The following is a 13,632-nucleotide window of genomic DNA, read 5'->3' on the forward strand; positions in this document are numbered from 1 at the left end:
TCAAGATTTAACATCTAAAGAAGATCCAAATGTTGATTATGAGAAGGTAAATCTAGGAGATAAACATAATCCCAAAATCATTAATCTGGGAACCTATTGTGATGAAGGTGAGAAAGCTAGATTCATAAAGCTCCTATCAGAATATATGGATATCTTTCCTTGGTCTTATGATGATTTGAAGACTTTTAGAAATGGTAAATTCAAGCACCATATTACTCTGAAACATGCAACCTCTCCTTTTAGGCAAAAATTGAGAACGTATAATCCAAAGGTTTCTAATGCAATATTCAAAGAAATAGACAAGATGCTTAAAGCTCACATTATTTTTCCAATCCATCATTCCACATGGGTGGAAAACATAGTTCCAGTCAGAAAAAAAATGGAGAAATAAGGATTTGTGTTGATTTTAGAAACCTTAATCAAGCAAGTTTGAAAGATAACTTCACTTTACCAATAATGGATCAAATCCTTCAAATAGTTGCTAGTTCAAAAATGATGTCTTTCCTAGATGGCTTCTCAGGTTATAATCAGATAGAAGTTGTTGAAGAGGATTAACACAAAACAACATTTACAACACCATGGGGAACTTTTTCTTACAAAAGAATGCCTTTTGGCTTAATAAATGTTGGTGCCACTTTCCAACGAGCTATGAATTCAACCTTTGGTAATTTATTGGACAAATGTATCATAGTATACCTTGATGATATGACAGTGTTTTCTAGGAGATTAAAGAAACACCTAAAAGATTTGAGGAAAGTGCTCCAGAAATGTAGAGATCATGAAATTTCATTAAACCCCAAGAAATCAATTTTTGCTATGACTGAAGGGAAGTTACTTGGACACATGGTCTCAAAAGAAGGAATCAAAATTGATCCAGAGAGAGTGAAAGCCATTCAGCAATTATGTCTCCCTGTCAATAGAAATGGTATCAAATCCTTCTTCGGATAGATCAATTTCTTGAGAAAATTCATGCAGGATTTTGCAGAAGTTGTTAAACCTATGGCTAAGTTATTCAGTGAGAAGAAAAATTTCAAATGGGATGAACCAGCATCAAAAGCATTCAAAGAGGTAAAAGAAGCTATTGCTAAAGCTCCATCCTTATTTCATCCTGATTTCAAAAAGGACTTTATAATGTATTGTTATGCATCTGAGCATACCATGTCAGGCATATTGCTTCAAAAGAATGACCAAGGAGAAGAGATGCCTATCTCTTTTATGAGAGTACCTTTGAAGAAACATGAGCTTAACTATTCTCTATCTGAAAAACAAGCTTTCACTATTGTAAAAGCAGTAAAGTATTTCAGGTACTATATTTTGCACTCTCATTCTATAGTGTATGTACCATCCACTGCTTTCAAGAGTATTCTCACGTAGCAAGATGTGGCAGTCAACAATCAAGCAATGTGGGTAGCAAAAGTCCAAGAATTTAACTTAGACATCCAATTGACTAAATTGATTCAAGGGAAAGGTTTGTGTAAGCTTATTGCAGAAAGTAAGAAAGAAGAATCGTATCCCACTTGCTTATTTGTAGGTCTTAAAGATGAATAGTATTCAGATATTGCTTATTTCCTGACATACAGAAGATGTCCTTATCATCTGAAAGGGAAAGACCAGCATACCCTTCAACTCAAAGCATCCAAGTTTGTTATCATTGATGACATCTTATACAAAAGAGGCTTATATGGTATGTTTTTGAGATGTGTTGATACCGATCAGCAAGATAAGTTATTGAGAACCTTCCATGATGGAGCCTGCGGGGGTCATTTTTCATCAACAGTGATAGAATTTAAAATCATGAGAAGTGGTCACTATTGGCCAAGTATGTTTAAAGTTGCTTACCATTGGGTTAGAAATTGTGAAAAGTGTCAACTGTTTACTGGGAAACTACGGTTAGCTACCTTGCCTTTGAAACCAATAATCATAAAAGAACCATTTCAATAGCGGGGGTTGGATTTTATAGGGCCCATTAATCCAGTTTCAAGTGTGGGACATACACACATCCTCATTGCTATATATTATTTCACCAAGTGGGTAGAAGTAGTTCCTGTTAAAGTAACAACCTTGCAAGAAGTGTGCATATTCTTGACAAAAAACATTTTGACCCATTTTGGTACTCCAAGTAAAATAGTGACGGATAATGCACAAAATTTTTCATCCAGGGAAATTCAATTGTATGCTACAATCATGGTGTCCATTTGTCTCACTCTTCAAATTACTTCCCTCAAGGCAATGGGTAGGTAGAATCCACCAATAAAAACTTGGTTAACATTATGAAAAAATTGGTGGATGAAAAAGGAAGGGATTGGCACAAGAGATTGTATGAAGCTGTGTGGGCCGACAGAACTTCTCCCAAAAGAGCCATAGGTATGACACCTTTTGAGTTGGTATACGGAGTTGAAGCACAATTTTCTTTGCCTTTAGAATTGGCTACATTGAATTTGCAAAAAGCAATTGAAGATGAAGTGTTTCAGTCTTCCATTGAAAAGAGAATATTGTATCTCCAAAGAATTGAAGAAGAAAGAAGGGAGTTAGTGGATCACATGACCTACCATCAGGCAAGAGTTAAAAAGATTTTTGATCAAAAAGCAAGGCCTCAGAAATTCATGAAAGGGGATCAAGTACTGTTATGGGATAAGAGGAAGGAACCTGAAGGAGCTCATTCTAAATTTGAAAGTTTATGGAAAGGCCCATTTGTAATATCTGAAGAACTAGGTTCCAATGCCTTCAAGCTATAGTATCTTAATGGAGATGAACTTGCCCTGTCCTTCAATGGACAGGATCTCAAGCTGTACCATCTTTGAGTCTGTTTCTTGCCTCATTGTAAATACCACCCTTTTGGCTTTTCCTTCCTTTCTTGTTTCATTTTGTAAGTTGTGTCGTCATCTTTTGAATCAGTCAGCAGTCCTAAGTCCCTAGGTTCGTCCATGATCCTTTTAGTCTCATGCCCCAATAGGAGCCAATTGTTAGAGCTTATAATTTTTGTCACACACCCTAACATGTTTTGATCCCAAGTCTTCCCGTCTTGAAGTTGAACTTGAAGTTGTAGTTTACTTCAACTTCATGTTCAAGGTCTCATTAACCTTCTAATGGATAAGTGCACTTTGTTTTCTCGAGTCAACCTTAGTAAATTTGAAGTTGAAGTTGATGTTGAAGCCTGACCACCCAAACTTCAACTTCAATTTTAGTGTTGGTTTTGCCCGCTAACAATTTTTGTATGCAGATCAAAGATTGTCGAGCCAAATCAAGGTGGGTCCCATCATAATATTTCCTAAGGCATTTGAAGTCATAAGTGAAGAAATTAAAGGCGGTGCATGTTCGGGTCTGGAAAAATTTGATGGAGTATTAACAATGTCATTTCATCATCACTTGTTATGGGAAAATATGTGCAGATTTGACAGGGTATTTAAAATAGAACACCTATGGTGCCTTTTCCAATGAATGTCACATGAACGAGTAATGATGGCATTTACTTGCTAAATCTATCCTGCGATCCTCTGTGCAAATCATTCCTTAAATGCATTCATTTTCAGCCATTTTCCCACTCTTTCCATTTTCTCCATAGAAAATTCAGCATACTGGGTCGGAAGGGCGAATAGCAAGCTTTGTCTCTGTCGAACTGTAAGTACTTTTTTTTATTACCTTCTGTATTTCAAATTGTGTTTGCTTTGTTTTGGGATATTTCTAGCCTTATCTTTTTCGATAATCATGATGCTTTTTCGCCCAAAATTGCCCAAATTAGAGAAACCACCTTTGTTTAGCTCACTCTCTGAAATTCGTGACACATTTTTGGTAAATAAATACCTATCTGAAGTAGTAGAGCAAGCCAAGAACACCCCATCAAGTCCTATTTACCAGAGATTAGTGGATAGTGGGTTAATAGAAGCCGCTTCTTTTCCTGCTGCTATCGCATACCCTGAGTGTGTCCTTGAATGTGCAAATCATTTAGATCCTGTTTCTGGGTGTGTTAAGAAAACCTTGGGTGAAGTAGTGGTCAAAATCAACAAAATTAGTGTCAATTCAACCCTCAGTATCCCTCATAAAGAACCCTATGAGCCATGGACATTTGAAGAAGCTAAGTGCCTGTATGCTACAAACAAAACTAGCTACGACACCAAAATTGCTCAGTCCTTGCTCTTGAAGCCTACAGAGGGAGTTTCTAGGCTGCCTAAACCATTGACTATCGAGCACTTTATCAAAGAGATTGCAGACATTGTCCTCCTGCTGAATAGAATTAGGGGAAATGAACATGCTTTCCACTAGGAGTCTTGGATGTACTTCTTCATACAGAAGATAGTTGAGGGATTCAAATTCATTGATTGGTCAGACCTAATAGCAGAGAACTTGCATAAGGGCTTGATAAATGTTACCAACTGTGGTCTATTTTTCTTGTCCTCTTATCTGATTTACATCCTAGCGGCATCTAAAGATTGGGACTATCTTCCACATATACCTTGGGTAGATGACATGCCTATCTACCAATATTATAGAGATCTCTAGGAAGACAAAGTATGCAAAGAGTTTAAGAAGGTCAATGATATCTTTTTAGGGAAATTGGTATTTGAACTACAAGGTCGAGAAAATGATAGGATGTCAGAAGAAGCCATGCAAGTTGTGCAAATTTATGGTTGTTATTTCATTCAATTTCCCAGATTTACATATATCAGAGCAGGTGGTTTTCCTGGTGAACCTTTGAAATTACTGCGCTATTGTTCAGAGTCTATAGTGTTGTCAGAGATGTGTAGGCAGTTTGCTTCTCTTGTTGAGTCCTTTCAAATTTCCAAAAAATCCTCTTTAGTATTCTTCCCGATTGAAATTGGACATTATAGATGCTCCAGTTTGAAAGAAGCCATATTGTCAGCCAAATCATTAACCTGCTTATGTCTTAAGTCTTTCACCTCTCGGTTAGATTTTGACTACCAACTTTATTAGAAACAATGTTAAAAATGCAGTCTCTCTATTTCATTTGCTGCAATTAGAGGATTTATGGGTGAACTGTCATAATGAATTTGAAGTGAGGAAGAGGCTATGGTCACACTTGACCATTAAATAGGTCATCATGTTTAATGTGGAGTTAGATACTTATGGGCTGAAAGATGATGATTCTGAAGAGGTATTTGATCAATTTTACATGGACCAGATTGAATACATGCCTATCCCTAAGATCAACTAGGAGAAAAGGGAAGAAAATTATGTATATGCTCATACCAAGGATATAATAGCTAGAACTGCCAAATGGATAAAATCAAAGGTAGCGGTTACTCCAAGCTTTTCTGAGAAGTCTTCAAGAAGTAGAGATAAAAGGACTGCCCAAAAGCAAACTAATCGAAGTGTCCCTAATTCTGTTGTAGGTCCACTTGAAGTTGAACTTGAATCAGTTCTAGAAAAACTTCAACTTCAGGTTCAAAAGGAGACTCCGAAAAGAAAAAGGACAACCCACTCGAGCACAAAAAAGGAATCGATCGCTAGAAGCAAGAACACCATAACTATTGACCTCGAGGTAGTGGAAGATCCACCTATGGCAGACAATTTACCAGAATCTTAGAGCTTGTTAGTAACTGCTAAGAATCAACAAAGTAATCTCATTCTAGTCAAATGTTTCTCAACTGCAGAAAAAGATTAGGCAACACCTAAGTGGCTAGAGACATCGATGGAGAAGAAAAGAAGCATAGCCCCAATATCCATGTCAATCAATGATCTGGTTAGCAAGTGTCTTGGTAAAATGCCTAAGGTAAAGAAAGCAAGAATAGAAGTGAGGATCAATTTTGATAAATCTTCAGGACGATGGGCAATAGAGATAGCTACACCGCTAGACAGAAGCTCCCATGATTCTATAGCCCCTCAAGACTCTAAGATAACCAAGGTTGACATAGGAAAGGGAAACTGCGAGATAGATATGAAATTCTTTGAGGTGTCTAATAAGAAGATGGCAGAAAGAGTGTAGAAAGATGGGTAGGATAAGTAGGAAATGAAAGAAACGATTAAAAACATGGCTTAGTATATTAATGCTATCCTTCATCCTAAGGCTTAGCCAATCAGTGAAATGTCTGCAATCATTGATGTGTCCTCTGTGACCAATCAACAATCACTGGAAAATTTGCACAAATGTAAAGCGGTAGCAAAAATAGTGAGCGAATGGGTTCTGGATGTTCTGCACAACACCATAAAACATATAGGTCACTTAGACCAAGCCTCAAAGGAGATATTGAACATTTCCAAAAAGTTGGAAACAAGAAATGAGGGATACGAAAAAGAAAGGAACAACTGGTACAAAATAGTCATGTGGCTAAAAGAAGTGCAAGAGCTCAGTTTACAAAAATTTCAGGTAGAATGCCTCGTAGTCGGTCTTGATGAAAAAGCCTTGTATGTCATCAGAGACTGTATTGAATGGAGAAACGAAGTACTGACATAGGGAATATCTAAGATCAAAGAAGCTCTACAAGAACTCAAAGTCATTCAGAAAATTATTTAGAATGATCTCAAATGGTTTGCCAAGCAGTTCATGGAGAGGGATGATGACTCCATTGCCCAATCAGATGAAATAATCAAAGAGGTGCAAAAGAAATTTTAGGAGTGGCAAGATAAAAAGATGTTGGCTAAGCAAGACTTCTCCAACGTGGTGCATATCGAGGCTATGTTGATCATCAACTTAAAGCACCTGGAGATGCATGAAGAAAAGGTCGCCGAGCTGAAGAAGATAAAAGAGGTTTGAAAGCAGAGATTTTCCTGCATCGGCTTGCTACACCAATCGATTATCTCGACCTTTTCAGCTGCTTATGAGATGTGGAAAATGGTGAAAGGTGTGGTCAGTGGAGACAGCGCTGCATGAGCAAGACAAGCGGTTACACTTGAAAGTGTTTAGTTATATTTCCTTGGTCATTTTCTTTCAGTTACCTTTTTTTTTTAAGATTAGCAGTTTCTTTGCAAAAGATGATTAACTCTTGGTGGGGTAATTTTGGCTTTGGTCCAACCCCATGCCTATAAATGTAATAATTAGTATTGTTTAAGGGGTTAGAATTTCTCCAGCAAACCGATAGACAGAACTACTTTTGTTTATGGTTTTATTTCTAGTTTAGAAGTAGCATTTCAAGATTTCAGCAGATACATGAAACTCTATAGTTTGATTTTGGGTTGAAAGCTTTGTGAGTGGATACTATTATCAGCTTATTTTAATCAGTATTTCTATAGATACTATTCAAGCTTTTAGTTGCGTTTGTTATTGATTTTGGAATTGTCAACTCTGAATTTGGAAATTCTGTGAGAAGTTAGTTTATGAAATTTGCCTGCTCAATGATTTAATTTTCAATTATGTGGATCATTTTGATAATTAAAATCGAGTGGTTCTTTTGCATTAAAGTCTGTTTCATATTGATGAGATGAAATAAGTTGTTTCAACACCTTCAGTAGATTATTTTCTTGGAAAGTTATTCTATTGAGTTTATTTGGTTAAAACTTTCACTACAATAAAGGTAGTTGCGCTTGTTTATATTGAAGAAATTTTAAGAAGAGAATTCCTAAGCCTCTTGGATAGGAATTCATTTGTTAGTTTACATTCTTTTCTCTATTTTGATATATGAACATTCATGGGAAAAAACTATTCATTAACAAGTATTTTAGTCATGAATTTGAAGATTATTGCTCCTATAATGGTATTTATAGACATAAAATTGTTCCAAGGACTCCACAGGAAAATGGAGTGGTTGAATGCATGAACATGACTATAATGGAGTGTGCAAGGAGCATGAGGTTGGTTGCCCTTACACATGTGGGTAGAGGCTATCAGTAATACTAAATATTTTATTAATAGAGGTCCCTCTACTTCTTTGGGCTATGGTATTCCAGAGGAAGCATGGATTGGTATGAAGGTGAGTTATTCTTTTCTCAAAACTTTCAGTTGTGAAGTATTTGTTCATATAGATTTTGAAAATAGAACCAAGCTAGAAGCTAAGTCAAAGAAATGTGTATTTTTTGGATATGGCATTAATGAATTTAGTTATAGGCTTTGGGATTTTGAAGGTTATAAAATTGTAAGAAGCAAGGATGGCATATTCAATGAGAAAGTATTGTACAAAGATCTATTGTAGCACCATGAGAAGAAAGAAGATGATTATGTAGTGTTGGACGATACTCCAAAAGATGATGTCCCAACAATTCCTCATGATGTGCAACAACTGCAACAACAAATACCACACACACTAGTGAATGCTAGATGGTCAAGAAGGCAAACTAGACCTCCACAAAGATTTTCTCCCTCTTTATATTCTATTTTACTTACTGATGTTGGTGAACTTGAATGTTATGATGAAGCTATGCAAGTGGATACTAAGATTCAGTTGGAGTTTGCAATGAAAGATGAAATGGACTCTTTGCTGAAAAATAAGACTTGGGATTTATGCAAGTTGCTTGTAGGTAAAAAGGCTTTACAGAATAACTGGGTTTACAGGTTAAAAGAAGAGGATGGAGGTAAGAAAAGATTTAAAGCCATGTTAGTTGTAAAAGGATTTGCACAAAAAAAAGGAATTGATTTTGATGAGATATTTTCTCCTATTGTTAAGATGACTTATATACGTATTGTTTGAAGTATTGTGGCTACTGAATATTTTCATTTAGAGCAACTTGATGTTAAAACAACCTTCCTTCATGCTGATTTGGATGAAGAGATATATGGCTCAGCCATAGGGTTTTGAGGTCAAAGGTAAGGAGAACTTAGTGTGCAAATTGAAGAAAAGTTTATATGGCTCGAAGCAAGCACCTCGGCAATGGTATTTGAAATTTGACAGTTTTATGCATGATCATGGATATAGTGGAAGTCATTCAGATCATTGTGTTTACTTTAAGAGGGTTGATGATGATAGTTACATTATTTTATGTTTATATGTTGATGATATGTTTGTAGCTAGGTCTAACATGGATAAGAATAAGGGGCTGAAGTGTCAGTTAGGACATACATTTGCTATGAAGGATTTGGGGGTAGCAAAACAAATCCTTGGTATGAAGATTTGCAGAGATAAGAAGAACGAGAAATTGATGCTATCTCAAGCTGATTATGTTGAGAAGGTGTTGCAATGTTTCTCTATGGAGAATGCTAAAGCTGTTAGCACATGTATACCTGATTATTTGAAGTCGACTAAAGAGATGTATCCCAAGACACAAGAAGAAGAGGACAAGATTTCAAAGGTACCCTATGCTTGAGTTGTAGGAAGCTTGATGTATGCTATGGTATGTATAAGGCCAGATATTACACATGTAGTAGGAATCATTAGCAGGTATATGAGTCATCTAGGAATTGAGCATTGGAATGCAGTTAAATGGATTCTCAAATATCTGAGAGGAACATCGGGGTCTACTACTAATTTATAGGGCTATGTTGACTCAAATTTTTTAGGGGATATTGATACTAGGTAGAGTACTATAGGTTATGTATTTATTGTTAGTAGGGTAGCAATGAGCTAGGTTTCTATACTACAGAAGGTTAATGCTTTATCCACTACAGAGGCAAAGTGTGTTGTTGCTACAGAGGCAGCGAAGGAGATGATATGGCTTTAGTTCTTCTTGGAAAATTTGGGACACCCTCAAAAGGATAATTATTTGTTTATAGATAGTCAGAGTGCCATTCATCTTGCAAAGAATTCAGATCTACATTCAAAGACAAAACACATACAGTTGTGGTACCATTTCATTCAGTCAGTTTTGGATGATGGAGAGTTAAAGCTGGACAAGATATAACATATAGATGACAATGTAGCAGAAATGTTTACAAAGGTCATAACAAGGGAGAAGTTGAACTCCTCTTCAACTTTAGTTGGTCTTCTAGACTGAACATGAATAAAAAAACAACAACATCCAGGGTGGTTTGATCAAGTGGGAGCCCCATGTGGTAGTGGTATTGCTACAGGATTAGTCTCTAAGTGGGAGATTATTGGTTTGTGGTGACTAATCAGGGAAGTATTATACATACTTCATAAATAAATAAAATTTGGGCTATGGTCAATGTATGGCTGACATATGGCTGACATGTTGTAACCCTAAAGTGGTAAAAATACTTGTATAAAAGGGCTTAGGGTTAGGGATTGTTTTATTGTTGTGATGCAAAAATTGGTTCTTGCAGCGATATTGAGCTATAAGGGATTATAGATTGTAATCAAGTTGTAATCACTGGATCATAATAATATTGGACTTGCTATTTGGTGGATGTAGCCCAGGGATTGGGTGAACCATGTTAAATATTGGTGTCTTGTGTTCTTTTATGTGTGATCTATTATTTTCTGATATTATTTATATTTGCATGTAATTGTTATTTATGTCTGTGGTTTAATCCTAGCATCTCCTTCATAAATCTTCTCAACTTTTATTGAGATCTCATGTGCTAAATCCAATTCTCTGACCTCTATAAACTTAGCTTCTGATAATGCACTAATTATAGCTTCTCTTGTAATCATATTACATTGAAATTCCTTCATCTCATCATCTATGCATGAATATAGCCCACTCTATGATTTTATAGTAGTTTCATTCTTTGTAATCAACCAAAAATTTATTCCCATATAGATTAGGTGATTTATAATCTTGTTATAATAACTACCATAATTATCTCCATCAAATTTAGTATTTTCCTTCATACATACCATCCTAGATCTCCTCAAGCTGCTAAGCTGCCTTCTCAAAGAGGACATAATGCTTTGATATCACTTGTTACAAGCTTGGGTTGTCATTGCACCAAAAGATTGACTTTTTAAGGCCCAATACAACCATTAGACTTATGAAAGACAAAAGATGTGGTTAAGCCATATCATGAACCCCATGAGGGACATTGACCCACTGCCACAACATGTTTATTAGCCATGAAATTGTGAGAAACAAGAACTAGGTACATTACTAGACTATGAAATCATTACAATTAAGCTACTCGAATAAATTAGATGAGAATCTTAATGTAAATACCTAATGCAACACCATATTATCATAAGCAGTAATGAAAACATAGAAAGATTTGACATTATCCAATAAACTTGTCCCAAAAGAAAAAGAAAAAACTATAAGCTTGAGATCCTAATATCTACAAGATCATGTAAGGGTTATACAGGTGTTACAATTCTATTCCTTCATAATCTTCTTAGTCCACCAAACACAATTTGAATTAGGTTAGCAAACAAAAATTTATAGCGGGAAGGCATGAAACATGGACCACTTAGAAACTCTACTCTCAAAATAACATGCTACCCAATTACCATAATATCCACAGCCAAAGAATTGAATTTTCACATTGAAATGCATACTATGTTTTCGAAGCATGTTAACCAATTTCCATATTGTATTGGGCCAAAAGCATCTATCTCAATATGTAACAATACAAATGGGACTAGGATAAACACAACCAAAGATAAATCATTACAAAACATATAGAGAACTCCAATCTCAATAATCAAAGCATCAAAATAGAACCTCATCCAATCAACCAAGGTATGCTGCCATCAATGACAACCATTAGTGACGACGACAACAACAACAACAACACATATGCAATTTTTGTCACTGAATACCATTTTAGGCATGTTAAGTAATTGCAACTAGTAGATAAGTTACAAGTCACATTATATTGACAGAAGCCATATTAACATTGTTAGATTTCCACAATCCATTTATCATGAAATATTGCTTCTGGATTTGATTGTGTATGTTTTTTAGCATCAATGTTTTAGATCACACTCTATAACCCAACATCAGGATGAGAGAATGCAAGAATGAAACCATAATTCCAAATAACAATGAAATATCGTAGTATTTCATGCATCTAGATGTTGGTCAATTATTTTGGGCAAAAAATTGGCACCAAAATTTCACAAAAAAGTGTTGCCATTTTAACTGGTTTTATCGCGCTAAAACCAAAATATCATAGGAAAAAAATGTTGACAAGTCAATTAGGTTACAGGCAATATTTTTTAATTATAATTATTTTTCACAATTTCCCCATTGGCGATAGTTCCCTGCGACTGCATTGGCGAGAACTCGCTGCAATGACATTTGGCAGCTTATCTCAGACAAATTTGCAGTTCAACCTTGTCTCAGAATCTTGGGTGTCAGCTACAAATTTGTCTCAGGCTTCAGCAAACGACAAAGTATTTTTCTACATTCAAGTAATTGGTTTGTATGTATTTGACGACAAACTCAGTATTTAGCTACAAGTCAACTCCAATTATGTGTAGATTTTAATATATTTATAAATTAATTTTAAAAATGTTTAAAACTTAATTTATTTTCTATAATACTAAAATTTAAAATATATTAAACAATTTATTATTTTGTTTTGATAAAAAAATAAAAACTTACAATATAGTAAAATACTAAATAGACTGTATTTAATATTTAATATTTAAATTTTACTATACTTTTTTTTGCAATTTATGTAATAGTATTTATAAATTATAATATATTTAAAAATTTGAACACTAAATTACAAATCTTTTATAAAATATGCTTAATATGTTATATATAAATTATAATAGTTAAATAAAATAGCATTACTTAAATTTAGTAAATTTACTATTTTTTAGGAATTTATGTAATAGTATTTAGTAAATTTATGGTAATGCTATTTTGTTTAACTCAAAATTTTGATTGATACATGGTGATATCTCAAATCATTATATTTCTTCAAAAAAATTGGCATGTATGTGTGAGATTTTCAATTTTTTTGTACCGGTGCAAATTGAATGTTTAAACTATGAGTGAAACTATAAAGCCATATTTTGAAACTATGAAGATATTAATTGAAGTGTGTATGATTAATTACAATAAAAATTTCTTAAGTACAGTAGGTATTTAAAAATTAAACTAATTAATGTTTAAAATAAATATATTAACATTTTAATATTAAACTATTTCAATTTAAAATGTAATGTTAAAATTATTATATTAATTTTATATCGAATTTTTAGAATAAAAGATATGTTGCGATTAGATATATTAATATCCGATAAAGAATTTCACGAATTGTAAATCTCGACTAAACCCTCACACTAATAAATCTATGTAGAAATAATAATTTAAATGCTGCGAACAGAATAGATAGAAAATTAAGGAGACCATCTTATATTAGTATACTTGATTTTGATAAAGACAATAATTAACCCAGGCAAAGTGAACGTGCCGGAGTGGTTAACGGGCATGACTCGAAATCATGTGGGCTTTGCCCGCGCAGGTTCGAATCCTGCCGTTCACGTTTTAAATCTCCTCTAATTTATTAGATCGTTAAGAAGAGTGATTTCTAAACGTATATTCCTTCTATTTTGATTACTTCCTTATTTCCAAAAAAAACAACAATGATCCACGTTCCCAAAAACAATAATAATGACCTACTTTTCTCTTATTAAGATACAAGTTTTTTTAAATTTTAATTTTTTTAAATAACATAAATAATATATTAAGTTGGTAAGTGGGAGACATTTTTCATCACTAATTCTTATAAGAGATGGGTTTATGTGAAGCACTACTCTTAAACATAGATAATGAATTTGACTCAAAAAAATTATAGAATGACAATATCACAATATATTAAGTTAGTTTTAAAAAAATAAAAAAATTCAAATTTAAATTTTCTGAAATCCACTATAGAAATTTCATATATTAAGTACTTTT

The 13,632-nt window shown here is 34.2% G+C and overlaps 1 pseudogene; it reads left to right on the plus strand.

The window, feature by feature from the left end:
- Positions 1–13,233, plus strand: part of LOC149553838 (uncharacterized) — a 105,122-nt pseudogene extending 91,889 nt beyond the window's left edge.
- The last annotated feature ends 399 nt before the right edge of the window (positions 13,234–13,632 follow it).

The sequence above is a fragment of the Cupressus sempervirens genome, chromosome 6 (genome assembly GCF_028749045.1).
Source record: "Cupressus sempervirens isolate cs-2001-9-10 chromosome 6, ASM2874904v1, whole genome shotgun sequence".
NCBI lineage: Eukaryota > Viridiplantae > Streptophyta > Pinopsida > Cupressales > Cupressaceae > Cupressus > Cupressus sempervirens.